Source organism: Dermacentor silvarum, chromosome 5, assembly GCF_013339745.2.
Source record: "Dermacentor silvarum isolate Dsil-2018 chromosome 5, BIME_Dsil_1.4, whole genome shotgun sequence".
NCBI classification, from domain to species: Eukaryota; Metazoa; Arthropoda; class Arachnida; order Ixodida; family Ixodidae; genus Dermacentor; species Dermacentor silvarum.
Genome location: NC_051158.1, coordinates 130,352,942 through 130,361,291, shown reverse-complemented (window position 1 = coordinate 130,361,291; position 8,350 = coordinate 130,352,942).

Genomic DNA, 8,350 nt, shown 5'->3' with positions numbered 1-8,350 from the left:
AGTGGAGGTCGAAACAAATTGTCGACCGTAGGGCTTCTTACAGATCAGATCGGACGGATGCCTGTGTTCGCCAGCTCTTCGCATACGACAGCTTGAATCAGAGATACTGCCGGGCGGGACTCGTCGTAAGAATGTATCGGGGGAACCGACGGAGACGCAGCCTCAATCTCGCGCCGGACAAGACGCAGCAAGTTTTCGGCACCAGGTGGCATGACGTCTTCACACGATGAGCTAGCGGCGGTATTAGGGAGCCGAACGAATTGTTGTGAGACACGACGGCTCTTTCCTTCTTCAAAGCGTCGGCACTCTCTTATAATGTCGCCGACCTTCGAGCAGTCCTTGTATACGAGTAAATAAAGGCGTCGTCTGCGATGCCTTTAAGAATGTGGCTGACCTTGTCAGCTTCAAGCATCTTGTCATCGACCCGGCGAAAGAGTGCTAATACATCTTGAATGTACACAACGTAGGGTTAAGTAGATGTTTGGGCCCGGCAAGAAAGTTCCTTCTTGGCGGCTCGCTGGCGGCCAAGTGGCTTACCAAAGAGTTCTTGCAGTTTTTGCTTGCAAGTGTCCCAACTGGTCAATTCCTCCTCGTGCGTTCGGAACCAAACACGGGCAGTTCCCTTGAGGTAATAAATGATGTTAGCCAGCATTATAGTAGGGTCCCAATGGTTGCTCTTCCTGGCGCGTTCGTATTCGAGTAGCCAGTCTTCAACGTCCTTGTTGTCTTGCCCGAGAAGGCGCCAGGGTCCCGGAGTTGATTCAAGACAATCGGTGCTGTGGTAGCCGAAGCCGAAGCAGCGGGCCTCTCAGAGGGCCCACGAGATTTCCGCTTCGAAGTTCCGCGATGTGCTGGTGATGTACCCCGCACTTCCACCAACATGTTATGGCGAGATTTACAGAAAAGGGGGTTTATTTACACTATGTACAAGAAGACTAAAGATGGCGAAGCACAGTTTCACCTCTCCCTCATCTCGTCGGCTCTATGCTTCAGCATCTTCTTTGTCCGCCGGACAACTGGCTCATATCAATATAATTGTTATCGCAATAACAAAATATTGATGGCGACACATCAACATAACATGAAAAATTGAGCTAAGGCGTTTCCGCCGTTTACAGCGCATATGATGTGCACCAACCCACCAAGCGTCGAACTCAGCCGAATATATATGGTATGCATCAGGCTTCTGGGATTCATTTAGAAAATGCGGTATTAACAAGTAAGGAGCAATACAGAAAAGAGCAGTGTAATTTATGTGCTGTTCGAATAACACTTTTAATAAGCTTACCATGCTTTGGAAGCTTCATACAGATACTCACTGCCTATTGTCACAAGAAGCTACACCACATGCATAGTTTTTTTTTTTTTTAAGTCGCAATTTCGACGAAAGGCGAAGCATCAATTGCGATAGCGAGAGCTATATGGAACACAAGGCCTCGAGGCCGTCATCTATGTAGAGAACCCTAGGTCTCACAAATGCGCTGTACTGAAATCAAATTTATTCCTCCTCCTCCTCCATGATACAGATAGCGGTATGTCTACCTTTCTGTTGGTCTTTGTGCCTGCCTTTCTGTCTGTCGTTCATATGGGACACTCAGTCGACTTGAAACAATCGGTAGTCTATAATCGAATGCAATGAGCATCGATCGTCCCTGTTCAAAGAACTTTGTTCAAACCCAACTATCGGACCAACATGGACCGCCGGGTGTGCGTTACTGGGCACGGGCTGTTCTTCCATGTGCCTCTTCTACGCCAATTATAGTGACAGGGTATTTGACGAAATGTACAGGCTAGCGCGATTTGAAGGTTATCATGCGAGCGATGATCGGCCTAGCATCCCGGGGACCTAGCGGCCCGTTTCGGAACAGTGAAAATCAAGATTGCTCATTCTTCTCTCCCTCATTGACTGTTGCATGCTACAACCAGCGCCGCCTCTACTTTTTTCAATACCAGTGCAATCGCTCGCTCCGCAATGGGAGCCATTGGTGCGCCTTAGTTCAGTGAGTTGCCGCGATATGACGCTACCCAGAGGCTCCGACTAAAGTCCCTAAAAAAATAAAGTAGCGCCATTCGTGTCGCCCATGCAGGCTCCTCCTCTCCCGCGTGTCTTGCAGATTGTAAATGGAGCCAGTTGAGGGGTGGCATGGCTGTTGGCCGAAAAGATGGGCTTGTTCAAATCTTTCCGCTAAACGGACTAGAGCGCTGCGGTCTAAAGCGATTCATTGGAAGAGTGTTCGAGAGATAAATACGGCAAGTATCATGCTTTGTACACCAGTGAAATAATAAAAACACTTGCACTGCAAAAAACATCACTTCAAGCAAGCAATACTCGATGCGAGAGCCGACCGTTTGCTTGCGGACGCGCTCGGCGCTGACGCTCTCGATGGCAGCGCCACTATCGCCGTGTAAACTCGGCGGCGCTAAGAATCTGCAAGCATGACGCACTAGCTTTTCTGAAGGTAGTGAAGGCGCCATTTTGTCTGTCCACTGCGTTGTTTATTTTGGCACGCGATGCCGACCCGAAGAGCCGCGAAACGAGCGCGCGTTCCACAGACGACACCGGCGTACCGTTCGCCGAGCGGCTGCCCGAGTGCGGCTGCGCGCCGCTTTCGCTTTCGCGTCCGTAGTTTCCTCCTGGACGCTGTAGGGGCGCTGCTGCAGCTACTGAGAGAGGAGGCAGAGGCTAAGGGGTGCGGTTGGCGCTACTTTATTTTTTTTAGGGACTTTAGCTCCGACTAAAATGCCTATATAAGAAAAGTACCGCAATCCTTTGATCAACGCCGCTTCTCTCTCTCCTTTATCTCCGATTGGACGATGATAGCGTGCGTTTTCACTTCTTTATATTTTGTTTTTCTCCGCCTCAGAGCCACATTGAAAGTCACACTGCGCAGCCGGAGTCACCGCCGGCAGCGGCGGCGCGCGCCCGGCCTGAAAGCTTCAACGTGGACTTTCTAGGTGCGCCACCGTCGACTTGCTTGCACAAGCAAAAAGTAAAGAAAAAAAATCGCTTTAGGAGAGGAGACGGCGGAGGAAAGAGTAGATGGCAGTACTTTTACTACATAGGGATTTAGCACCGACAGGTACGACTGCTTGCGTCACGCGTGCCTCTGAGCCACTAAGCGGGCGCTGCTGCCGTTCCGGAGGGGATGCGGTAAATGCTTCACGCGTCTGTCAGGATTGCTTTCTCCGACTTCCGTCGTGAGGCGCCATCCAGAGGGTACTCTCCCCCACTACCGTAAAGCAGGCACGAACGCTAGCCGACGGGGAAGAGTAGGAAAGGGCGATCGGAGAGGGTGGTGAACCGTTGGATAGACCGCATCTGTCTGGCATTGCCAAAAATAGAGAAGGCGCTGCTACAACAATCACCCTCACGACGAACTCGCCACCCTTTTCTCTCTGTTTTATGCTTTCCAATCGTTGGGTTCAAGCGTAGACTTAGTTGCCTCTTCGCGGAAGATAACAAAAGAGTTCAATTCAGAGCGTCCAATTCCTGATAATACCGAGGAATACGTTGCGCGCATATGATGACTCCCTGTTCCATGAAAAAAAAGAAAATGAAAAAGCGACTTCCTCGGACGGGAGTGACCACAGTTTAAGGAACAGCAATAAGAGTGAGCGAAGCTGGCCTGATCCCTCCCTCTCTTCGAAAGAGGATTCTGGGCCGTGGCGCTGGTCTTGTTTGTTGGTCGACGCTCGCGCGATAACCTAAAAATCGCGCTAGGTTGTATATTCCCGCTCTTCGGTAAACTTCTTTCACTACAACTTGCGTGGCTCGATAAGTGCGGATAGGGCAGTACAGTTCCTCAATAAACATGTTCCACGGCCACTTGTATCACGGCGTATGTCATTGGGTATATGCAGTCCTTGATATTGTTCATCGTGACATATAAAACACAATGTCTTTAAATTACACTTGAAGTCGCACACAGCATCGGCAAGACAGAGAGCTCGACAAGATGGCGCGGATCCTCTAATAAAGCATGCGTCTTCAGTCTCGACTTCTCCTTTCCAGCGCCCGAATCTTTTAGAGCGCACATCCCAGTGTTAACGTCTTTCTTAGCGCTCGCTCGTGATATCTAGTATCAATATAACAACCAATTACACACCCATCATAAGATAAATTACTAATAAAATGAACGTCGCCACTCATCTCCGAAGGATTGATGCACGACCATTCTTTATTGAGATTGCAATTATATGGATACTCCAGAGAAATTTCATGTGACAGATTTCATGCCCCATCATAGACGTAACCTGCGGTGGTGTTGAAGGCCGGAGGACACGATATAGCGGATAGCTTCATGTGCGCTGTGTTCTCGCGCGGCTAGTTCACATTGGAACAAGAGGCCGCACGAAGTGAAATTCGCTCCCCTGTATGGCCGCTCATTCATTACGCCAGCGTTCTGACTGCGAGTTTGCGCTGTCATCGAGTGTGATGTGTTTGTCTTTGCTTGTGCATATTTGGCAACGTGCTTGTTAATTCAGTTAGTAAGCGGATATTTACAGCAGTTTATACAGGTGAATAAATTACTAGCCCTACTTGGCATAGCTGTATAAGTATTTGCTAGCGCAATTAATGCTTCCCCTTTTGGTCGAAACGGCGACTTCTCTTTTTACTATCGTGAAATATTCCACTTTGTGATATAACCCTGATTCGTAAGCGGCAACCCCCCCCCCCCCCCCCCCCCCCCCCATACAGATGGGTTCAAGTTGCCCCACATCTATGAAAACTAACAACGTTCCCTTTCTACATTATTTCTATAACGTACAAAAAGCTTTATGACTACACTTTTTATTAAGTGAGCAGTATATCATATAAAGTTCATGGAGACTTGCAGTTTTGTTTGGGGCGTGCTAATATTCCTAATAGCAAACATAAATCCAATTGTCTTCAATACTCTATTTGTTTTGAATTCTAGAATTGAATAATCGAAGTTGTCGAATATTCATTTCGGTAGAACGATAAATGGTCGACAGTTCTTGCGGCCTATAGGAGCAGAAACTGTCTGGTTTCTTGGATAGCCAGTTTTCTTCATTGTCGCTCTCGATTTGTTTCTTTTAATTCAATGGAATCAACTCCTGTTGACGTCACATCTGGCGTTCCTCAGGGATGCGTATTAGGCCCTCCGTTATATCTCATATATATTAATGATTTGCCTTGTAACACCTCAACTAAAATCAGACTTTATGCAGATGACTGTGTATTATACGAATCTATTAACTCCATTGATGACCATCAACGTCTTGCACAATCCCTTATGTCTTTCTGCACTTGGTGCAAAACGTGGCAAATGAACATCAACTGTAATAAAACAGTCGTGATGTCATTTGCCAATAGACAGAGCTCCCTCTCATTCGATTATTCCTTGGATGGCATCCCACTTAAAAGAGTTTCTCAATACAAATACTTAGGAGCCATTCTTACAGAGCATCTTTCATGGTCTAAACACATCGAATATATAAATGGGAAAGCCCTAAAAAAATTTGGTTATTTGCGCCGCACTTTATCTAAGCCCCTCGCGATACTAAACTGTTATTATACAAAACGTTAATTCGCCCTCTCTGAGAATATGCATCTGTTGTCTGGTTTCCCTACAAACACTGTGAAATAATTTCGCTCAATAATGTTAAACGTAAATCTGTCCGTTTCATTTGCCAAAATTACAGCCGCAATTCCTCGCCAACACAGGCTCAACAATCTTTGAACATCGAGCCATTACTTTCACGGTATCTCATCGAAGCCTTAAAACTTTTATATGCAATTATTAACTCCACTTGTGGTCTTTCTGATTGTAACAACAAAACATTTACAAACGCAAGTTGTACCCGTAGCTCCCACGCCTTGAACATATCACCTATCTTTGCCCGTACTAACGCATTCAAATACAGTTTTTTCCCACGTACAATTGAGCTATAGAATTCTCTCCCCGGCGACATTCGTTCACTATCATTAAAGGATTTTATAGCTACCACCACTAAGCACCTCGCTAACAAGTAAAGCGCTTTCTTTTTTTATTTTTTTTTGTGTATGTGTATGTTTGTTATTTTGTAGCAATGTATAATGTTCCCACTCCTGCTATAGCCCCTATATAGGACTGCAGTATATGTAAATAAATAAATAAATAAATAAATAAATAAATAAATAAATAAATAAATAAATAAATAAATAGGGAAGAAGTCAGGCGCAAATAGAGACCCGGCTTAAGGATTTTCGTTTGAGAGAACCACGGTGGTCCTTCCCATAGAGGAAAAATTCTCTGAACAAACACGTGAATAATGCTACTTATACACAATAGTTGCGATGATTTGAGTAACCTTTTCTCGCCTTACGCAGCATATAAATGCGTCATCTCTATTTGGACAAAGCAATTATTATTTTCTCAAAGGCCTCATGTTTATAAGCATTGAAAACAATGGAACTTGGTGTAGTATTACCATAGCTCTTTCAACAAACACTAGGCTCTGCTACTTCCGTCTAGGACGGACTGTCTCTCTTTTTAATCGTATGGTCATCGTACACCATGTCTGATCCTACTTACAGTTGTCTCCCATCTGTAAGGTTGTCACTGCGCTTGATATACAGTTTTTAACGGCTATACTTGTATCAAATAACATAAACAAGCTTTGAGTTACGCGCCGGACTCCGTAGAACTACAGTTGTCAGTTTTTATACAAATTGAGAAATTTCGATTTTCGCAGCTCATCTTTTTCTAATATTCGCATTCGAAAGGATTAGATATTTCGACATTCGAGCATCCGTATGTATTTACGAATGCCATAGACTGCTTAAATATATTGCGTGGAAGTGCTCGCTCGTTGGCATTGAATTTGGTTTTAGCCACCATCGAAGATGTTAATGCTTGGCGGTTTTATTGTTCCTTTTTGCATAATTTATTACGGCCATAGGCCTTGGTGTGGCGGAATATGGCATAAATAAAAATAAAAGAATTAATTCTATACATGACTACAACATATATATAGCTCATGAGAGTCGCGTCTATGGGCAAGCTGCCTTTCAGGCATACCTGTGACATACGGAATGGGTTCTCTTCTGTCCTTTCTGAATAGGCAAAGCAATGCTTGTTTGACGTGTTTCTACGTATGTTAAATTAGGACACACAAAAAACCTCTGTGCTATAACATAGCACTAAAAATCTAAAACTTGGGCAAGTTTGTATGTATGTGTCGGAGCTAACACGAGAAAGATCCAGCCCTGACAGCGTTGAGTTTTCGAACTGATTTTTTTATTCTCGCTCTGCACCTGCCGCGCGGTCGAATGCCAACTTCTTCTTCCTTGGCGGGCGCCGCATGCTGAGGCGCTACAGGGCTCCCACCCGTAGAGCGTGAGCCATTGGAGTCTCCCAGTGAACGTGCTTGGATGTGGGCATCCAGACTGGAGATGGAAGCTCCGCGGACACGAGAGCGGCAAAGTATGCAGGTTTTAGTCGATCGGCAGCCACGACGTCTTCACGGCCGTTGATGTCCAGCGTGAATGTCTTAGGTGTACGATAGAGTACGCGAAATGGGCCATCATAGGCCGGTGTGAGTGGTGGCCGTATTTGGTCACGCCGAACGAAGACGTGACTGCAGTCATGCAGATCCTGACTGACGAAGACAGACTGGGTATGTCGGTTGGCAGGAATTACAGGAGCAAGGTCGTGAAACGTGGTGCGCAGCTCTTGAATGTATGTGAAGGCATCATGAGTGGAAGGGGGCGACGACGGCTCAAGGAATTCCCCTGGAAGACGCAGGGACACGCCATAGACTAGTTCGGCTGATGAGCAGCCGAGATCCGTCTTCAATGCTGATCGGATGCCCAGAAGTACGAAGGGGAGGTGATCAAGCGAACGTTCTCTTGGCTGGTGAGCAGTGAGGGCAGCTTTCAGTTGTCGATGAAGCCGTTCGACCATGCCATTGGCTGAAGGATGGTAGGCAGTCGTGTGGATGTGTCGAATGCCCACGATATTGGCAAGTGCGGCGAAAAGGGCCAATTGAAATTGACGACCGCGATCGGTGGTGACGACAGAAGAGCATCCAAAGCGTGATACCCAGCCTTTTTTTGAAAGCCTTAGCCACTGTCGGTGCTGTAATGTCGGAAATGACGCTTCCGGCCATCTGGTGAAGCGATCCAGACATGTCAGTAGGTAACAGATCCCTTGTGATGGTGGAAGAGAGCCGACGATGTCGAGATGAACGTGGGAAAACCTGGCGTCGGGAGGCCGAAAGGGGGATGGTGCCGTGACCGTGTGACGGTGAATTTTAACACGCTGGCACTGAAGGCAGGTTCGCGCCCAGCGTCGGACGTCAGCATTGATGCTTGGCCAAAGAAAACGAGATGTGACTAGCTTCT